The sequence below is a fragment of the Gadus morhua genome, chromosome 9, assembly GCF_902167405.1.
Source record: "Gadus morhua chromosome 9, gadMor3.0, whole genome shotgun sequence".
Lineage (NCBI taxonomy): Eukaryota > Metazoa > Chordata > Actinopteri > Gadiformes > Gadidae > Gadus > Gadus morhua.
In genome coordinates this window covers 7736040-7758737 of record NC_044056.1, presented here as the reverse complement: position 1 = coordinate 7758737, position 22698 = coordinate 7736040, and the positions used below count along the sequence as shown (strand labels likewise).

Sequence of the window (22698 nt, the reverse complement as noted above, 5' to 3'; positions counted from 1 at the left end):
TGTGGCACTGTTGACGTAGGCACTGGTCCCAACCCCCCCCCCCCCCCCACCAGTTTATAATGAGAGCAAATTTGGTTTATCAGGGAGCTGGCAAGGGGCAGCGTGCATGTGGTATGGCGGGTCCTAGTTTGAGAATGACCTTTTTGAATGTCATTCTTGCCTCTCTCTCTCTCCGTCCCTCTGATTATGTCTGTCCCCCTCCCCTTTCTCTGTCTGTCTGTCCCCCTCCCCTCTCTCTCTCTCCCTCTCTCTCTGTCTGTCTGTCCCCCTTCCCTCTCTCTATCCCTCTCGCTGTCTGTCTTTCTGTCTGTCCCCCTCTCTCTCCCTCAATCACTCCCTCTGTCTGTCTGTCTGTCTGTCCCCTCCCCTCCCCTCTCTCTCTCTCTCTCTCTCTCTCTCTCTCTCTCTCTCTCTCTCTCTCTCTCTCTCTCTCTCTCTCTCTCTCTCTCTCTCTCTCTCTCTCTCTCTCTCATGTTCTCCCTTTGGTCATGTTTAGTGTCAAAGTCATAAATAAAAGTAGCCTTTTGAAATACAATAATTATAATAAGACTTGTGGTTGGACCAGATAACGGAACGCTGGTGTGGTGTTTTCAGCACACGCTTAATAGGCCTACCACAAACCCAGGCTTAACACTTCAATAAAACGGTGGGGTTATTTTTAAACCTTGGTATTGCTCTGGCTGACTTGCTCTCCAATATGGAACGATGGGAGCTGCTGAGGGATAAGTCAAATATTGAATTGGTACACTGTACAACAGGCAGCCTGTCGGTTCCTCTGAGCGGGCCAGATTGTGGACGCTGGACGGACGCTCTTTCAGGGTGAATGGGGGAGCTCACCCACCGTCGACCCGAGCGCAACCCGGACATCAAGCGAGTCACCTGCTGCGAACGTGTCAGGCTCTCTGTTCGCAGGTGGCGTCCTTTAATTGCCATAACGTTACGTGATGCCGAATTTATGTTTGTGTACCTGTCTAGCGTGCAGAGAGCTCGCCTGGTGGTTGGCTTCCTCGAGGTGAATTGAAAGGAGATGTCCTTTTTTCACACGGCCTGCACCACCAGAGCTTGGCTGATCCCATTGGCTGCATGCTGCTGTGCTCTGTGGTTCTAGCCGCAGTCCTCCTCCTCGGGTGTAGATGTGGAGAGCATCAGAGCATGCAAATGCCAAAGAGCCACTAGAAAGCCCTCGCACATCTGGAGAGCAGTTTGCACTGTGTGTAGGGTGATGATGGTAATGCTTCAACAATTAACGTTTTCATCCACGCGTGTGCACGCGATTGAGCGAGCGCGTGTGGAAGTGCTTGCATGTGCGCGCGAGTGTGTGTGAGGCTTTGCGTGTTTATACTGTCGCCTACATTGAGTGCATGAAGCCAGGGAGGAGGGGGGCGATCACGATGACCCTTCATCTAGGAACTATTTATTGATGCATAATCTCTAGTTAGAAATAAACTCGTTACACCAATCACTTTAATGTCGTCCATCTGTGTATTGCAGGATGCAGTGAAACACATAATTTGATCATATCTGGAGAGAGAGAGAGAGAGAGAGAGAGAGAGAGAGAGAGAGAGAGAGAGAGAGAGAGAGAGAGAGAGAGAGAGAGAGAGAGAGAGAGAGAGAAGAGAAAAGAGAGAGAGAGAGAGAGAGAGAGAGAGAGAGAGAGAGAGAGAGAGAGAGAGAGAGAGAGAGAGAGAATAATAACACGTCGTCGCTGTCACTAATCAGTGCCTCCGGGCCACCATTCAGTGGAAGCGGCGCTGTGGTGGCGGCCGCGCGCAATTGGGCGTGCGCCTACGATGCTGATGCACGTGCCCGCCTGTGTGTCAGTAGGCTGCCGCTGCTGGAAGAGGAGGAAAGGAAGAGCAGAGAGGGAAGAAAGCAGAGACAAGTGCAAGAGAGGCTCGGAGGTGGACGGGACTTGACGTAAATAAACACGGGAGACAGCTACTACAGTTCTGTCGCAGGACGCTGCAAACAGAGGGTCTTCAGTTCGAGGCTTCCGAGAGACCCACACACAAGGTAAGAGGAGATACATAACATCTGCGCATATGGGATAGCTGCACTCTCACGAGTTTTTAGAAACGTAGTTAGTCACCCTGAGTTTCAAACGGATGGATCTAAAATGATGTGTAGACGTTGTGCTGTGGATTTGATTAGACTCAGTGTTATGTGGATTCGTAGTCGCTGTGTGTGTAAGGACGCTGGGGTGTAGGCTACTTTGAGACGCTCGTGTCTGTGATCGGAACGGTCCATTCTCAAGGCAGGTGCACCGTCCGTATCTCTCACGTCCGGTTCCGCAGCTGTCAAAGCTGGCTCACAAACGCGTTGTTATGGCGCTCTAAAGATGCTGAGTTCAGTCGCTTAGCACTTGACTCTCGTAAAGGTGGCTCTTTGGCATCCCTTTTTATAACATTATTTTGCATTGAGATTAAACAACGCAATTACATTTGGTAAATATTTACATGGACGGTTTGACAAACGATTGTTTCTTCCTATTGTCAGTGTCATGGATTTTACCTGGCAAATCCCTGACATCCTAAGCTGATTTGTATATACGTTGTTTTTCTCTAAATCCAAAGCCTAAAAAAAACACTTCTCTCTTTTTTTTTCATGCAATTACACACCGACACCACTTAGATCCAACCAAACTATTCTCAAATTGCATTCCATCTAATTGCGGTTTACCCGCTCATCCTAACAATAACAACTGCTTCCATGATAAACATAACCACCCTTCCCTCCAGCTCAGCCCCAACCCTCGCCCCCACCCCTCTCTCTCTCTCTCCCTCAGTCAGACTTTCATTCATCCGTCATGTACCTCGCTGAGCCCCCCTCCCACCCAGAACCCCCCTTCTCCCCAGACATTCACTTCATACACAGCCAAACACATATGGGAGGGTTACACACTTTCACTTCTGCCTGAGATCAGCTCAATTAATGCAATGCTAATGATGACTGCTCCATTGTCTGGCGGCCCTGTTACACCACTGCCCCCCGCTGAACGCACTGACACACTTTCCAGCCCTGTTTGTTCACTCTTAAGCAGTCTATTGTGTTAATCTCCTCCCGAAGAGCAGATAACAATCTCTCCCTCTATATCCCCAATGCCGTATGTCGTCTTTGCATTCGTTTAGCATTGGGCGGCAAAAGGTTGGCAGCCGTGAATGTTTGCGTGTCCTCTATTGTTTGAGGTTCGAGGGCCTTTTTGGCGGGTGTGCTCCCGTCACATGACTGTTGACCTGCCCATGTGTCACCTCCCTGTCACCATGACGCCGGCAACTTCTGCGTCGGGACCCCCGGTCGCCGAGCCGGCGGACCGCTTTGTATCTGTTCCATCGATGGGAGAATAACACAAAGATAACATCAAGGTTAAGATAAAAGAAAGGGAAAAAACACGCAGGAACTAGGTAGCGACCTACATTTTGCCTCCATCTTTCACTTTCCCGCTCAGCTGCCCTAAAACGGGCCGTCAGGGCGCTGCTGAGATTTGCATAACTAAGGGATTATCAGGACACACGTCGGCCGGTGTTATTGTGAGAGCACCAGTCAGTCTCTCCCACTGTTGACCTAATACCAAATGGCGGGCCAGCCGCTGCCTCTGGGGGCTATGGGAAAAGCCTGGGTGGTAGCGGGAAAATGCCACTTATTCCAGTGCGTGGGCTGCAGAGACACGCAGGTCATTCTGCGGCCGGCGATCGGGGCCGATCTGTCTGTGGTGTTAGGGAGGGCCGACCCAGTGGCAGCGGTGGACAATGTGTCCCACACACTGGGACACGGGTGACGACTCATGCCAGTCATGCCGGAGGATGACATCACGGCTCAGCGTACGTCACGTCATGCCTAGGATGTCTCGAGGCGTCGGGCAGGCGTGTGGGCGGGCGGACGGTCGCGTTGTCAGGGACGACCTTCCGTTGGCTTTTTTTCCCCCCCGCTTGATGTTGTAAATGCTGGTCCATTGATGTGCGGCGTTTTATCTCAGCCGGCGCGCCGAAATCAGTGAAGGCTGTCGACGAGGTTGAAAGGCTGGGCTTTTTTACGGCCTCAATAACTCACAAGTCATGTAGCATCTCCTTCAGCGCAGTGACATTGCCGAATCCCAATCACGCTCACATTTTCATCATTCCGCACATCTCTCACGTCTTCTTACCCTCGGGCGCTGGCTTCCTTTCTACCCCAAAGCGCCATGGGGATCCCTGCCTATTTCAAACAGGCAATAATGGGTCACTTTGAGTTGAAGAAGACCATGTCTACCTGTTTAGAATGAAGAATAATGCCTGTCCGCGGCGAATGTCAATGGGATTGGCACTGTGGCGCGTGGCCTGTGAAGGGGTTAACCCTCTGGGGACCAGCGGAGGCCAGCGGCCCATCTATTAGTGTCAGCGCGACGAGGGAGATTGTTCGCTCCCAGCCTGTCGAACACAGCCGCTGAGCACATTTACATGGCCGGAGCCCCTTGTCTCCAGGCGAGCTTGTCCTGATTCTGGACTGATGAGTGTCTCATTAGGAGGGCCTCACAGGGAATGCTGTGTGTGTGTGTGTGTGTGTGTGTGTGTGTGTGTGTGTGTGTGTGTGTGTGTGTGTGTGTGTGTGTGTGTGTGTGTGTGTGTGTGTGTGTGTGTGTGTGTGTGTGTGTGTGTGTGTGTGGCCCACTGATTCAACACTGTAATGTATTTCTCGCTAAGTGGGTGCATGGATGTTGGGGCTGGGCTATAATTCAGCATTATCGGTAATCGTCATTGAATTGTATTGCAGTATCATGAAATTAAGATAGCTACTTATGAAGTCTAAATTAATTACGATGAGAATATACGGCCTTAAAATAATCAAGTTCGACTTTTTGTTAGAATTGTATTGAGAATTCATACGCACATTGTGTTATTATCGATCCTGTAAAAATACCCATGATTATCATGATAATAAACTTGTCCATATTGCCCAGCCATAATAGATTACAGATCCATCTGCATTTATCTTCAGAACATTTAGTGCATTTGCCACTGACAGGTGGGTAAGCATGCCATGCCCTGGTTAATTTCTTTTTCTGAGAAAATTAATGGCTGACTCTTTTGTTGAATTCAATCTCAATGATCAATCCAATGCATTCTGCATTCACAGAGCAGAACCTGTTTAAATGAGAGAGAGCAGTTGGCATTAACAACATGCCTTCTTTGTAATCTGTTAATTAATAAAGATTCCAAACGTATCATTATTACGGCTGCTAATCAAGATTCCACCTGCCGTTAATGTTAACACCAGAGTAGCGTAATGAGGAGGAAAGCATTCAAATACTGTTTTTTAAGAATTTCCTCATACAGATTTTGGTGTAGCCATAACAATCAGATCTATTCACACACGTGTGTGCTCAAACAGACACACGAACACACACACACACACACACACACACACACACACACACACACACACACACACACACACACACACACACACACACACACGCGCGCAGGACCTGCAGACCTGCATGTGTGTACACAATACCACTGCATGAAAACAGACACACACACACAACAAAGACTCACAAATATGCTTTGTGTTTCTCTTAGTCCTTGTGGTAAACGGGGAATGCAGTGTTGTGGAAGAAGCTGGTCAATGCAATTATGAGTTGCGTGCTCAGTTAGGCAGCAGTGCTAATAGACACCGACACATTCCTGTGAGCCCACTCCACCCAGCTGCATCTGTTGATGATGGCTATACCCCTGACTTGAATTAAACCCTAATGTGAGAACAAAGACTGACAACCTCGAAGAAAACCGCCCGGCATGCGCCAATTTATGTCTGGCTCCCAGCTGGACTCAAATTGAATGCTAAACCAACAGGGATATATGTTGTCTGTCTACGTTATGTTGTGGGCGGTGAGGTGTAATTATTTTCCTTCATGGCCCTGAAACAAAACAATACAGGACATCACGCATGTACGTGAGAGACGTCCGTGGTGCAGAATGCTCCCTAGCTACACATCCTCCTCTCCAACGGCAGGCTGGGCTGTCATGACGTGTGCAAAGGCGCTTTGCAGGCCGTACATGGCGGTAAGGTTGCTAGGGCAGATGAAAAAAAAGAAGGAGACGGGGGAGGTTCTCCCAGCATGATTACCAGACCAATACTTGGTGAGATTTGTCAGGCCCAACCATTTAAAGTTGCCATGGGAACACTTTTATTACCCATGTCAGGTTATTACACCCCCTCACGCCCCCAGAGAAGTTCCCTTCTGTCGCAAAAAAACACCGCCGGGGTTCAGCGGCATTGAAGGCCTTCCCTTTGAAGTGGGGAGTTAGGGCTTAATGGAACCCAGTGTTGTAGGTTCAACGCCTGCCCAGCCCCTGACACCCATAGAACAGCTGACAGGTCGACCAGTGTTGATGGAGCACGAAACCTCTTGATCGTCCTCCCCGGGGGTAAAGCCCGGGACCGGGATCTGGGTCTGGAACAAACGCGGATGTGGACAATGATATAAGATGTGCGCCCGACGCTGCGTCCTCTCAAGGTCCTTCACATCCGTGCCACCCACTGGACTGGAAAAGGGAGGGGTGGGGTGGTGGTGGTAAAGGAGGAGGAGGTGGGGGAGAGGGGTTCAGATTTGGGGGCGGCGGGTGGGGGGGGGGATCACGTACCTCACTAGACACGGGGAAAGGGGGGCCGGGGGAACAAAGGGGGTCTGTTTTCTCTCTCCGCACTGGCTGGGCTGTTGTTCCCGTCCGTTTCTTGGAGGGTCGTCTGGGAAGGTTTGGGATGGGTAGGGGTTATGGGTTGTTGGATGGGGGTATGGGTGGGGGTGCGTTGGTGGGAGTTGGGGGGGGTGGGAAGGGGGGTGTAGTCTTGAAGATGAACAACAATAGAAGCTTGCATGACAGAGTCCCGCTTTTAACACACAGGCGCTCCTTTTGAAGAGGCTGTTAAAGTGTTTAGCTCGCAGCCAGTGCTGCGCTTACAAACCCCTGCCAGCCATGGATAAGCAGAAGATTTTGGACAGGGAAGTCTCTCTTGGCAAGTGGACTGGAACTGCTGCCACTCACCACTATGCCACTTGAGAGAACAGAGGGCCCAATCCCACAACACTGAGACGGGCATTGCTCCATGAGCCGAGTGCATCATAGCCCAAGCAGAAGGGAGGGCATGCACTTAAACGCAGCCCCGCTTGTTCTCATGCCTCCTTGTCTCATCCGTTTGTATAGTGCTTGAGGAAAGCTCAACGCTGCCCCCCTCACCCCCCTCTCGGTTGGCACAGCGGTGCATCCCACTTTTTGCGGTATCGTTGAACAAACATACACACGGACCTCTCTCTGAGGATCACGGTGGAGGGTTTGACAGACAGAGCACTGCCGAAAAAACAAAAGAAACCCCGGTGAATTCTTCCACAATCCCATGCTCCTCCATGCGCCTCCTCCCATCCACTGGCCAGGGGGGGATTTTAGGGTAGGATGAACAGAGGTGCTAGATAATCTTGATCCCCCCCCCCTCCCCGCCCGCCCCCCAAACCTTCCCAGCACATGAGGTGACAGTGATTGAATCAACAGGAAAGAGTGGGACACGACGCTGTCACCGGATGAATAAAAGTGACAGGGATTCACAAAGTGGCTTTGCCATGGTTCAGAAGGCCCGTGACCCCGACGACTTATTTAAGGCCAGGCGTCCTTAATGCCCCTGCTCTCTGTTTGCACCCTGGGCCCCACCCAGGGCCCCGGTCCTGGGTTAGCGACCATGTTAGTGGCTCAGTAGCACACCACTGAAAGGGCCCTTAATCCCAGCGGGATGACAGCTTGGCTCTCCATGCTGTCTCTGCAGCCCTGAGACCAATGGGCTTTTCTTCCTCTCTTTAACATCTCCCCCTCGGTGTACCTCATGTACGTACCCCTAAAAAAACAACCACAGGAATCCTGGGAAAAACCCCTCTCTTTCTCCCCCATCGCGAGGAACGAACAAGAGCCGGGATGGTAAACAAATGTTGAGATTTGTCAGGACATTCATGTCCTTCCAATCATTGAACGCTGGGATACGCATGCCGCCAAGGGCAATGTGTTCTATTGTCCTAATACCACATGTTGTGCACAAGCATAATCTATACTCAGATAATCTTTGCCTCTGCTTATGGAAGATTGAGGTCAAAAAACCATTAGATTCATAAAATGGAGGCATTAAAAGCATTTGCCTTTCCTTTCCCAACACAGACCAGCTTATCTTTCAGAGAGATCACATTAAGGGATGTTCTAGTGGACCAATAACTCTAATCAGATGCACAATGTGGACTTGTGTACCCAGAGACTTGCCTGATGCTGGTAATAGTTTTTTTGTCTAAACCATACATACCAAACCTATCTGGTTATTTAAAATCTAATTCATAAACCCTTCAGAAATCCATTTGAGTTTTGGACAATAAACAACAGTGAAAAGATGCAGCAGTTGAACAAGAAGCTGTCTGCACAGGGCTCTCCAAAATGAGCACTGCAATTTATTAATCAATAACTCAAGGACATCATCCAGGCGATTCTCACGTCCCTACGCCAGAGCAATTTGAGATCAAACAAGAAGCAGTGGCATAGCAATCAGTGTAATCTCTATGTCTGCCCCGCAGTAGCTTCTCAGAGCCGCCGTTTTTTGGTGTCTGAAAGAATGTCATTGTCACTTGGATAATTCCCTGCTCTGGGATGGCTGAGCCTGGTCTTGAGAAGAGAAGGAGGATGAACGAATGGTGACTTCATCTATCAGTGTCTCCCGAATGGCTGGCTGGCCTGATAATCCTATGAAACGCGCTGCAAGCCTGCAAAAACTTTTTTCGCTGGCCACCACTGGCCTGTCTTAAGCTTCATACTATTTGTTGCAGAGCTTCAATAAAGGCTTATATTTGAGAACAGGAGCTGAAGAATTAGGTTTTCTTGGCTGCCATTTTTCTATTGAAATATGAAACATATTTATCTTTTGTGTAATGTCTGCTTGAATATATCAGCTCAGTGTTGTCTGTCTAACAAATGGGATTTCAATATGTTCATTGTAGATGGCATTGTGCCAATGGAGGTTACGTTTTTTTTTTCTGCTTAGAGCCAGACATAAACCTTGGGTCTTCGAGGTTGGTTGGTTAGGGGCCCCTTGGAGCCTGAAGCACAATGACCCATGACTGCCTCAGCCTTTGAGCAGAACCGTGGGCCAGGAGGGCTATGAGCCATGGGCATGTTACTCAAAGCGGCTAGATTCGTGACAGAAAGCACAATCCTTGCAAACGGCTGTGAGGGAATAACAGCACACTGTCTGTATTTCTGTCGCTTGTGATGTTTCATTGAGGAGTCACTCTGGGTTTAGATGTCAGGTTTTCAATCGTGGCTGACATTCAGAGGTGTACAGTAGAGTGGGGGCTGGAGTCATAGAGCATGCTGAATACATTCTCTGCTGCTGTCGTAATTTGGCTTGCCGCGGTATGAAAGGAGAGATTGTTGCTGCATGCGGATCAGGAAAATTCTGCCACGCTTGCTTCAGGATGGGGCTTTGTTTACGGGATTATAAAAACCCAGTCCCAAATTGTATGGACACGCCTGTTTGATAAGGGAGCAAATTACCCTTTCTCGGTGTCCAGATCAGTTTCACTTTTATTTGTCTTGGTCTCTCCAAACCGCTTTTCTACCTCGATCATCTCACTCTTTGTCTCCCATGTAATGCTTTTTCATTTCAAGCTATGTGTCACATTGGACTCCATTTCATCAGCGCGGTTTGTATTTTTCGATCTCTTCAGGGAACCTAGACCTTGCACCTTCGACATGCACTGTGCTCATGTAATCACTTCGACAAGCTCCTCTTCCTCAGTTCATCATTTTCCTTCAATAAGTTATCTGTATTTTCTTCGCTGTGAAACATTGCAGTGTAAGGTGAGACCTCTCCACGTTTCTCTGCTCAGGTGTCTGCTCACCATTCTTCTAGGGAGTGATAAGAGTAGTAGAACACTCCCTGTGTCGTAATCAGACACTTCCCGTATTGTATGAACGCAACACTACTCACCGGGTTTATCGGAAACAGGGCTCTGGTTTCCACCTGTTGCGGCATCCCTTCCATCCTATGTGTGCTACGATTCTACCTAATTTTTTAAGAGTTTTTACGGAACCACAATGTTTGCGTTGCCGGCCCCCAGAGGGCCTCAGGTGAAGTGTGAAGTAAACAAATATGTCTGTTTTATGGATTCATGACTACGATTTAGCCTGTTTTTCTAACAGTTGTAGGCGTTGCTCTGTGGTATCGTACCTAATCACACAAAATGGAGGAGCTTCACGACGGAGGCCTGGCTGATAGGATTCTCCACACTCTTCCTCAAGGGAAAAAATCCAATTAAGCATCGGGCGCCCCAAGTCAAACTCCCCTGGATTAGCCAGATCGTATACGGAAAAAAAACATCCTGGAAGGAGGCGATAATTCCACCTGCATAAGCTTGAGTTTACTCAAGGCTTTGACTTCAGGGTCTGCCATAATGCAACAGTGTGACTCCTTCTTCATAGTCAGACGTCTAGGTTGGATCAGGCTAGTAAACCTTACCTCACTTTGACGCTTTAAGCCATGTTCAGTCATAACCCTCCCTGTAGCAGACAAAAATGCAAATGATGGGTAAGGCCTATGTGCATGTTCTTGTTTGTTGATGTTTATAACAAAGCAGTTCAAAAAATTTCTGCTCGAATTTCTGGAGCATTTTCCGCAGATAATGATGGCAAAAACTGAACACAGCATTTCCTGAAAATGTTCTATTGTATTTCCATTCTTTGAATCCAGTTCAGAAGTAGCAACGACACACAAGTATATGTGGAGACAGATCTGCTTCAGCAGAGTCCCTGGCAGACTTTAATCCCTTCTGTCCTCCAATCTGCCTTGCAAGACATCACCGAAACAGGCAGGGGGTGCCTGCTCTTTTGTGAACATCTTTATTGTGGGGGCAGGCTATGGTCCTCTACCAACTTTTACTGACTTTTTCCCCTTCTTACTTCATTATGTGTGGGTCAAATGAGTAAGTAAATACATTTAGTGTGGTCATTACTTCTCCCCATACATTTTGCGAGGGAATAACTCAACGCAAGGGAAGCTACGTGGAACCCCTGCTGGTTGAGGGTTGGGGTGCTGTGTTTGTCCAAAGTAGCTACAGACGCGGTCGGTAAATGGGGATGAGGGGGTCAGGGCGGGGTGAGAGAGAGAGAGAGAGAGAGAGAGAGAGAGAGAGAGAGAGAGAGAGAGAGAGAGAGAGAGAGAGAGAGAGAGAGAGAGAGAGAGAGAGAGAGAGAGAGAGAGAGAGAGAGAGAGAGAGAGAGAGAGAGAGAGAGAGAGAGAGAGAGAGAGAGAGGAGAGAGAGAGAGCGAGCACCAGGACGTGCTCTCCGTATCTCCAGGATGCACAGTGCAGCCAGTCTGAAATATAGCTGGGTTTCTTTGATGCTGGAGACAATACACCTGTAGGGGGGCCTCAGGGCCGCGTCCCACTCCCATGTGTCCTCTTTCCCTCCCTCCCTCCCTCCCTCCTCGCTGCCCTTTCTCATGTCTCCGCGGTGTCATTTGCCTCCACCTATTGTAGCTCTATTCTGATATTTCCCTTGTTATTGTATTGCTAGCACTATCCCAGACAATCTCTCAACCTCTTGTCTTGGATATTAAGTCGAGCATCGGGTGGGCTTGTGGTCTTGTACGTCTTCCCGAGGGATTCTATTATGCGTGCGTTGTTTGTCTCAGTCTAGCCTCGAACATAGCAACAGGAAAAAGACAGACAATACTCTTTCTGCCCTTTTGGTGTCTCCATAACGAAGCCCATCAAGGCTGTTTCCACTGGTATTTGGGCTGTGGGTCAATTCAAATCAGATTTTCTTATATACAGTATGTTATTTTGGTGGCCCGGTCTTTCAAAGGCATGTCCTTGAAGGCCCTTCTGAACGAATCCATTCCGAGCTGACAAATATTGAAGGAAGCCTGAATAAACCGTATTTGCAAATATCGTGGAGGTCTTTGTCCTCCATTTTGGTTTCCCAGACTCATTGTGCTGAGTCTAAACATGATGGTTTTAAGGAACCCTTCCACAGACACCTTGTCATAGCACTTCAATTTGATTGACGTGCCACTTCTTTCTTCTCATCAGACACGGTATAATAGTCTCAAAGTGTCTCTTTTACATAACATTGGACAATTGCACGAGAGTCCTTTTCATTCACTCGGCCCCCCCAGCAAATTCCAACCTAAGGGACCTCAACATTTCTGTTTTGTGATGTTAAAATTAGCTACCACTGTGGTATGTGCTTGATATGGTAATATGGAAAGAAAACTCGGCGTTGGATTGTTGATTTTCATTTGACCTAGCTATTTGATTTGCAATTTGCATTCCTCGGCTGGGACTAGATTCAAGAGCAGCACTTCAAGGTTGTTGTATACTGGGAACAAATGTGAATGTTATGTGAGAAATCCATACCATTTCATTGAGTTCCTTTGAAGTGAGGATCAGAATATTTTCACTGGGGAGGTCGAATATTTGCCCAAAACATTCAGTTTCAGCCTGTTCGTCCATTTAACAGAAAGTCTCCAAAAACTAATCAAAACTTTTCCGAACTTCTACATTTAGAATAATTGTGCACTATACAGATTGGTTTACATTATGGTGCCACCAAGCACTTCTCACAATGAGAAGTTTTACTGCAATACTTCACAATGGAGCCCTTGGGTGCGTTGCATAAACAAGTGCCGCACTAAATCTTTAATGCAGACTTACAGGGAATAAGGGGCCCATAGTAGGGTACCTCTCTCTGTGTCTGACTGCATAGTGTCTCATTCCCACCTGGCCGGCCTCCAGGTCACACTGCAGCACTTTGCCTCTTAGCGAGTCCTAGAGGCCTGATACGTTGAGACTTCCTGCCCCCGTTCCCTCATGCGGAACATGGGTCCCTTTGTGCTCTACAACAGTACACTCTGGATATTCTTTTCTGGTGACCTTTTACCGCATCACCCTTAACTCGACTGAGCTATGGAAAGCTAGCCTGGTCCCACTTCACACAGGTGCTGCTATGTGGCTGGAGAGGCCGTTCCCTTCTCAACCCCAGCCCCAGTGTCGGGGGGGGGGCACTGCGCTGGGTGTTTGACCGCCACCCACCAGCATGTGTCATGGTCAAAGTCCCGGTGCTCTGGAGAAACCCTGGCAGTCCCTCAATGGCTCATTCACCGCCCCTAAGGGACAATGCATTTTTTCCATGCCATAAAGCAGACGCTGTATTATAGTGGCACAATGCAGGGCCCATTGGAAACTGTTTTCCATATGAAAAGCTCACCGGGACGGGGATGCCTACCGCTGTGTGGGGCTTTTTGACTCGCCACTCTATAATGGGTGTATGCTGGAAAAAGGAAAAATGAGCGGGCTATTCCGACTGGTATTGTGATTTCATCACAGGCAGGGGAAACGCTATGTAAAGTGCTGATCTTGGCTATTCTTCTGGACATTTCTACTTCCTAGAATACTGAGTGCACTGTGGCCGAGGAATGGGTCTGTCAGCACTTGCGACCGAAACTAATTGGGCAGGAAACTTGAGGGATTGACGAATTTGCTTTAAAATACATTTCCAAAGGTGTTGGTTCTTCACGCTTGTATTCAGCAAAAAAAGGGAGATTGGTTTCAATGAACGTTGTCCCTGCTGGCAAGAGTTTGACGTGGCTTCCACCATGGCTGGTGTATTCCTGTAAGAGAACCCCAGCCAAGATTTAAGAGTCAGTAAATCAAGAGCAAGGAAATGTTTAAACAACTTGCCTACATAGGATTAACCGGGGGGGGGGGGGGGGGGGGGGGGTTCAAAAGAAAGCCCTCTAGTTAAACGATTAGCGTTCTTTGTTGGACTAGTACCTGTTGTCTTGGGGTTTGTTGCTTGTAGATTTTGAATAAAGACATGAGGAGGCTCCCTATGTACCAAGTTGTCTGGCCTCAGGGCTGTTCTGTGTGATGCAGGCACACGGCAGCCCCACTACAACCTCCTCAACGACGCCACTACAATCAACGTTGAGCTCCGACTCCGCTTGGACGTTGCATTGTCTGCAGGCCTCCCGCTGGCTCTAATTGATCACTGAAGCGTAAAGCACGCGGAGGCCTGCATGGGACCCTCCGCCTCCAGCCACAGACTGGTCTTTGGCTGAGGGTCCGCACCTTCCCCTGCTTGAGCTGTGACTTCAGGGGCCTACAAGGAAAGCCTGGAGACAGGGAGCACTTGCAGTGCCGCCATGGGGCCGAGGCACGAACCACTCAGGGGGCTTATCCGTGCTGACAAGAGCTCTCCAAGGTGACTCGCCACTCGGACAGCCACCTGGCCTTCAGTCATGTCAAGGCCACGCATCCATCATGTGGAGACATGAGAACGATCGAGGGCAGCGCTGAGATCGTACACAAGTCACAGACGAGCTAAGTACATTAACCCCCAGGCCCTGGCTCCCTGGGCCGGAACGGAGGGGGGCCCAACAAAGGAAGTCACCAGGAGCAATAAAGGCCGGGACTGCTGCTGGATGAGCCAGCTAAGTAAGGAAGTACACCTGGATGAGACCGCTGAAGCGGATTAGATAAGCAGCAGCTGCTGGTAAGAACAATAATTGTATTCTATATAATTATGGCTTAACAATGTTTAAAGCGGAATGCTTTAACACATTTATGAAATGTCTGGATCTGGGCATATATTTCCATTAGGAGAGCTATGATGCATAGAGGTTGTACAGTTGTTGTGAAACCAGCGCCCTGGAAACACTACAAGGTAAAGCCATTCATTTGTTTGTCATCGTAATATATTTTACCATGCTGGCAATTTTCACTGTTCCTTAATTGCCATTTGCAAACCATTCCCTACATATTAACAGTGTTGCCATTTGTGCATAGCTTTAGGCAATTATTAAATATCCGCTGAGGCGTCCCTTATTGGGCCAGGTGATCACACTTTAGGGGTCTACCCTTGCCCCAAACAAACCCACATCATTCTTACTATTGGCTGGGGACAGTATTACTTGGATATTGTTTTCAACCTCAAAGACAGTTACTACCGTTTATCAGAATATTATTGGGTTCATAAAAAATACATAAGTGATTTATTAATTTGAGATAATAAAGACCATAGTCCTCTTAATACTCAACATTGATCTGAAAATCTATCAAACTATTTATTTAGCAAATTTCAGTTCCTTCCAACATAATCAAACACATACACATTTCTTTCATTGCAAAGTATGCTATTATCTCATTGGTGAAGTCTAATGATACAGCGGTACTGTTCCAAAATAAAGCAGAGACATAATTAATGTGGCTGCAATATAGGACATAATGCCGTTTGAGTAGAACTGCACCTTCGTCCATGGAGAGAGTTTCTCTTCTGCGGCCTTCCACCCAACCAGGGATTGTCCGTCAGCCTCACTAATCTATCAGTATGTCACTAATGTATTCCGTTTAGCCGGGGCAGGCCTATTCAAAGACAAAGGCACGCAAGCTTGAATTTAACCTCGATAATTATGCAGATTTGGCGAAAAGAACAACCCAATTGTTCCCAACTTTACAAATTGCCCCAGCCGCCTCATGCTTGAATAGAGGGAGAATTAAAAAAAACACTGAGTGAATGAATTAATCTTAAAAAAAAAAAAACGTAACTGTTTCAAATAGCCTGCCCCAGAGCTATAGAGAGAGAGAGTTGCGAAACGCTATGATCTCGCCGACAGGGTGGTCACGTGGTTCATGTAAGCCTCAATAGTTCCAAACACGCCGCGCTTTCAATGTTATTCTATGGGACGACAGCAGAGATTTCAATATTAAATGGTAAATATGAATGAAAAAATCACATGCAAGTATTTGTCTGACTGTTATTGCATTATTGCATATTTGTAAATGTCAGTTTTACATTTAGAGCGGTAGGGGGGCAACTGAAAGCTATTTATAAGTACTATTACTTAGATACGTTTTTAAGTTTTGGAGGGAAAGCTTCACGTTCGTGTTAGCATACTGGCCTAACCTTAACTTGTACCTTACATCTGTGTTGAAATCAAAGTATTCAAGATGTTCTACCATGATCATTTAAAGATATAAGCCACACAAAGTATCAAATATATTAAAGAATAACAACTCATTACGCTTGGATGAATGAAATTGTATTTTTTTTTATTAAACAATTAGTGTGACAATTGATTGCGATTGTGTGAACAGATTCAACAATGGACACAGCAGGGAACACTATATACTTAGGGCAAACCATTAACATATAACGTTGCAAATATACTATACTTTATGCCATTACAATACTTAGAATAGCCCTAGGAAATTCAAAATGGGTTTAGGAGGGAGGATCCTCGTTTGGTCATGAACTCTGACCTCTAACCTATTCTCAAAAGTCAGGGCATAAGTGGTTGAGGAACAGTTGTTACCCGCTCTGTGATCTTCAATGGTGTCATGGTTCATTGGGTACAACTAACATTTTATAGATCAATGGTCATACCATGGTTGGCTGTGCAGCATTTGGATGCTCCAATCGGTCCGAGAAGGGTTATCACGGCTTCCCCAAGGACCAAGAGCGCAGGGAGAAATGGATGGCAATGGTCAGCCGTCAAAACGTATTGACAGTCAGCAACAGTCAAAAACTATGTAACGTAATGTTCAGATCACTTGCTAGCATTTCAAAGGGCATAATAATTGTAGTGTAGAGAATTATGACTTTCCAATGATATTTGAAGTGCAACGGAAACTGATATTAAAGCCTACCTACAGGTACACTTTGGAAATGACCAATTCAAAGCCACAAAAGTAGATAGGATGTTGAAGTTGAGGCCCGATGCAGGCCCAACAGTTTTCATCCATCGCTCTAAACCGAAGAGGAGGAAACCCCCTTCTATGAGGGTGCCTCCGGAACCAAGTGCAACGGACCACCCATATTGCGCCAAATTAAACTTCGGTATGATCCATGCAGCTTACAATATTCCCCATTTCATGTAATTCAAGGATAGACTACACTCCTAATGAGATTACATAATTCATATTTGCACATTCAGTTTAAAAAACAACCAGAAGGCAGGGATTCTCTGAGGATTTGCACACAATGTAGATAATCGACACATTTCTACCCAATTAACAATTGCCGGTAGATCCATTTATAAATTGTATTGGTTTCTGATTGTGGCAGATGATTTAATTCACATTACAGAAATGTTTTGCTTTAATTCATTTTCTTACATTGGAGATGACAGTAGTTGCAAATGCAAAGGCAAAATACATATAACATCAACATTACCTTGTAATTGTTACAGAGATTGAGGGAGAAATTTAGGTGGATTTCAAGAGCGTTGAAAAGGACATCACAGGAGACAGAGAGAGCAATCAAGAGGCCACATTGCCTGGGGCAGGTGATTCAGGGGCAGGTGATCCAGTGGCAGGTGATCCAGTGGCAGGTGATCCAGGGATTTGTGTGCCGAGGGCCAGTCAGTCAGGGGTCAACAGTGAAGGAATAACTTTTGCCAGGGCCAGCTGCTCCAGGTACCAGACTGCCAGGGACTGATGGGGCGACTGTGGAGGACCTAATAAGGCAACTAGAAAAGGAAAAATTAATGAGAAGGAGAGCAGAGAGGGCTATTGCAAAACAAAAAAGAATCAATTTGGCACTAAGAAAGAGAATCAATTTGGCACTAAGAAAGAGAAACAATTCAGTCAACAAGAATTTTAAAACGAAAAAGCCATATAGGTTAAATTCACCGCCCATCATAATCAGCATTGTTGAATCGGCGGCATCTGTAGGGCTTCATGTGCTGAACATCACCCTTTCCAGGATATAATTAAACAAACACTGTTATTTCTACTAGCTATCGCATCATAAAACCCGTCCTTAAATCAACCTAAATTATCCTAGTAATCCAACATAAATAACTAACTAAATAAAAGTTAGATTCACTAGTACTGAACTTTGTAATTGTTGGTGTAGATACCATCACATGGTGCAGTCGAGCTAACAAACTAGCAGGCAATCGGTCGTCTACCAAGATAAAAATATATATAATTACGCTGTGCATATACAAATAAATATCAATATATGCATCATAAAGGTCCTGATACAATATAGACAGTTGACAATTCAAAAGAGGTAGCTATTAATCAATTTACCCCTGGAGATACCTTCACAGATGGTGAAGTTGAGCTAACAAACTAGCAAGCAATCGGTCGTCTACCAAGATGAATATATATATAATTACGCTGTGCATTTACAAATAAAGATCAGTATATGCATCATAAATGGCCTCTGATACAATATAGACAGTTGACAATTCAAAAGAGGTAGCTATTTAATCAATTTACCTCAGAAGTTACTCGGCGGCCAGCAATGGAAATGAACGGTCTCCTACGCCGTAAAATGGTTGTTTGGAACTATTCGAGGCTCCATACCCCGGAAGTAGGCGCTACAACGGAGTCCAATGGAAGTGTCGTAACTCTCTCTCTCTATAGCTCTGGCCTGCCCCACGGTGCAATATCTACAAGCTGTAAATTTGACCAAACATGAATCATTCATTCCAATGAATGTTTACATGTTGTTGATTTCTAGAGGGCCCTTGGGCTAATGGGAACCACCATTACCAGTAGCGCATTACCTCATGCTAGGAGGTCTGGGATTTTATATCCTGCAAACATTCGACTCTCAAGCTATTTCAATCAACAGTGAAAGTGCTAATGGGTCATTTGATCAATATTAGCACTGTCCCACATTAAAACCAAACTTATAGCGTTGTCGACCGTTCGATAAGAACAGTCATTGTTTTATCGAACAGCATCCAGATTACAATATCTATCCATAGAGGACATTGCTTTGTGACCTTTGATTCAATCGCTGCTCTTCTGACGGTCGGGCTTCTGAGTCCACTGCGGGTTCCTGGTACTGGGCTTCCTGGTGCAATATCAGGAGAAAAAAATAGACTCTGGATCCCATTAGTCTGAATCCAATAGTGGGAGGAGGCCGCTGGAAGGACAGCCCAGCCATAACAACTCAGTGCTAGTCGGGGATGCATATCGACTGCATGGGAACGAATTAAACGCAGCAGTGCCTTTCCATCCCCGGGGCGGTTTTCCAAAATCTTTTTTGGACTTCTTGTTGTGTGCAGAAAGTCTTTTCACGATTTGTTTGTTTGTTTTGCGTGTTTGATTTGGTGATTGACAGTGAGAATTGCTGTCTCACGATGTCTGCGCCATGTGGGGCAGAAGATGAAGGCACTGCTGTCTCCCGCGGAGCCGGAGACGTGTGTGTGTGTGTGTGTGTGTGTGTGTGTGTGTGTGTGTGTGTGTGTGTGTGTGTGTGTGTGTGTGTGTGTGTGTGTGTGTGTGTGTGTGTGTGTGTGTGTGTGTGTGTGTGTGTGTGTGTGTGTGTGTCCCACTGTTGTGCCTGCTTTGGGCGGGAGGTGCCTGATGGAGTATCGGAAGCCCAGGAGCATTGCTTGTATTCAGGTGGTTCTAAGAATAGTACAGGCTGACACCTGCAACTACCCCCTCAAACTGTTTATATTCGTGTTTGTGTGTTTGTGTGTATCTATGTGTGAGGGCATCAGTGAGTGTGTGTGGGTGTGTGTTGGTACATGTGTGTGTGCATGCGTGTCCGTGAGTGCATGTGTGTGTCCAAGAGTCTGTGTGAGTGTGTGTGTGTGTGTGTGTGTGTGTGTGACTGTCAGTGTGTAGGTGTGCATGTTTGTGTGTGTGCACATGAGTGTGGGTATTCACAATTGTGTGTGTGTGTGTGTAGTCACATGTGTGTGCACGTGCCTGTGTGTGTGTGTGTGTGTGTGTGTGTGTTTGCACAGCACACAGCGAGCGGTTGTTATAAACCAGCCTAGTTTCTCTTTGATTAAAAAAAGATCAATCACCGGGGAACGTGACCGCCTCTGAGCTCGGCCACTTCCTACAATGGGAACCCGCTGTTCCCCGGACGGCGGGCTGAGGTGCCGCCGCTGGTGACCACAGCCTGCGCCGCAGAAGCTATTGGTTACCTAAAGAAAAGCAATGTGTCTGTAGGGGGGGATTTAATGTGTGATCATGTGGGTTTTATATGTGTGTGTGTGTGTGTGTGTGTGTGTGTGTGTGTGTGAAAGCGGGCCCGGGCTAGCGGCATTACATGTGCGGGTGAATTATTGATGCAGTGGTAAATCATATCTACCCTGTGGCAGGTGCGCTGTTGGCTGTATGTGTTTGTGTGTGTGTGTGTGTGTGTCCTCAAAAGCGTCTGAGGCATGCTCATGGACAAGTGAAGTCAATGTTGTAATTAAACAGAGCATGGCCACGTTGCATCCCACTCAGTTATCCATTAAACAGAAGGCATCAGACGGGTTTGTTTTGGAGACAAATACATACAGAGCACTCGCAGCTGAATGTGGGTTTAAAGACTGATTCACAGAAAGCAATCATCTTTATTTTTTGTCCCTTTTTCCTTCGCCTTCCGTATTGTGTCTCTGGTGTCAACCATCTCTCACTCTCTCTCTTTCTCTGTATCCATCCATCTATTTATCTATATATCTTTATATATATCTCTAAATGTCTGTCTCTGGCTCAGTCTCTGTCTCTGTGCCTCTCCCTTACCCACTCCCTACCCCTCACCCTCTCCCTCCTCCTCTCCCTCCCCCTCCCCCTCCCCCTCTCCCTCTCCCTCCCCCGCCCCCTCTCCCTCTCCCTCCCTCTCTCTCTCCCTCCCCCTCTCCCTCTCCCTCACCCTCTACCTCCCCCTCTCCCTCTCCCTCCCCCTCTCTCCTCACTGTCTGACCCACGTTGCAGTGTGCCGCCCTCTGGGAGGCAGGGCAGACGAGATGGTATCTCTCTATTGTCCCTGGGCTGTGTCCTGCACCAGGGAGCCGGGCACAGCGGGTGCTAAGGGCCCAGGCAGGTGGTCTGAGAGGCTTGAGGTGCTGGGGTCGGTGGGTGGGAAGGGAGTAGAGCGGCCTGCCACTGGTTCTGATTGGACAGTGCCTGGCTCCAGAAGCCTGCCAAGCCCCATTTAGTCTCCCTCCGCCGGACCAGAGAGAGATGGACATGTGGGGACATGTGGTGGAAGGGTGATGCGGGGCGGGGTGATGCAGAATGCATCGGATTGCATCCAAACGTGTCAAGGTGTAGTTGCAAGTATGTGTGTTAGCAGGAGTTAGCAGAAAAACCTTGACATCCTGCTCGAAAACCCCTTTCTAGGGGGGTTTTCCTATACTTTGCTGTGTGCGTGCGTGTGCGTGCATGTGTGTTTGTGTGTGCATATGTGCGTGTGTGTGCTTTCCTATCCCCCCCCTCTCTCTCCCCTGCACCTTTGTTGGAGCTCTCTCATCCACACCGAGAATAACTTTGTTTTTCATTATTGATTGACGCTTCTGACACCACGCTGGCTCTCTGTTGCTCGTCTTGAAAAAGGATAGTAGTTGCTATCTGAATGCATGAGATTAACTGCATGCATCCTCCAAGCATCTGCTCTTGTCTTCGCTTCCTTAAAGTATTATATTTTACAACGCCAACACACTGCGCACGTCAACACACACTTACAAACTTTGGTTTCGATGACAAAATGTAGATAAATAAAATATGTGTCTTCGAGTCATTCAGGCGTACGCCTTCGTCGGCTCCTCCGAGGAAGGAGAGCCGTGGTTTATTTTGCATTCGGAACGTTTTGCATGAACACACTTTACGCCAAAGCGTTTATAGTGTTTACCGCCATCCCTGCAGAGGTTTTTCCCGCCTGCCGCTGCTCCGGCCATCTGTTTCACCTGCAGTCTCCCAGGTGGCACGGAGGGGGCGGTTGGTGGGTTGGTGTAGGGGTGGTGGACGGGTTGGTGTAGGGTTGGTGTAGGGGTGGTGTACGGGTGGTGTACGGGTTGGTGTATGGGTGGTGGGTGGCTGGGTGTTTGTACCTCTTGGCTCAGGCTGCAGAATGTAAAGCCGATCCCCTTAGCGGTGGTCTCTCCGTCAGCAGCCAGCTGATTGGTATACAACCGGCGTCTCAGGGTCGCACACGGGGCTTCCTATTGGTATAGGATGACTTCCTGTCCATATAATCCAGAGGACGCTCCTGAGCAAGACGTCACATGACCAAACTCTGGGTTCCACAGGACTGACTAAATATCTCTCGATATTCCGTTTTTTGCTTGCGCTGTTGTTTGCAGGGTTATTGTTGTATCATGATATATGCAAAGCTTCTTGGCGCACAGGCGATGCATGCATCTAAATGTATATATGCACACTATATGCACACATAACAATGCCATCTATTTAATAATGAAATTGTTATGTGTGTGGGTGCTTGCGTGCATGTGTAAATTCAATTGCATGCATTTGTATGTGTGCTTGGTTGCATGCATGTTTGTGTATGTCATGTGTGTGCTGGTCGTATGAGTGTGCTAATAAGGCCCATCACTGTACATGCACATCTGTGTGTGTGTGTGTGTGTGTGTGTGTGTGTGTGTGTGTGTGTGTGTGTGTGTGTGTGTGTGTGTGTGTGTGTGTGTGTGTGTGTGTGTGTGTGTGTGTGTGTGTGTGTGTGTTTGTACGCCAGTGTGTTTGTGTGCATAGTGGGTCGTATGTGTGGGCTAACATGGCACATGCATCTACATGCACTCTACATCTGTGTGTGTGTGTGTTTGTGTGTGTGTGTGTGTGGTCAGAGGCTGGTGAATAGAGACAGCTGGTGAGAGAGCTGGACCCAGCGTGGGTGAGGAGAGCTGGAGAGAAGGAGGAGAAACAGAGACCAGAGGA

At 47.4% G+C, this 22698-nt stretch overlaps 1 protein-coding gene across 1 annotated transcript in view; it reads left to right on the top strand.

The window, feature by feature from the left end:
- The first annotated feature begins 1801 nt into the window (after nt 1–1801).
- Nucleotides 1802–22698, top strand: part of LOC115550604 (neuronal cell adhesion molecule) — a 76364-nt gene continuing 55467 nt past the window's right edge. The window contains exon 1 of the mRNA XM_030365773.1: nt 1802–2013. The gene's annotated coding sequence lies outside the window, so the exon portion shown is untranslated. The remainder of the gene's footprint in view (nt 2014–22698) is intronic.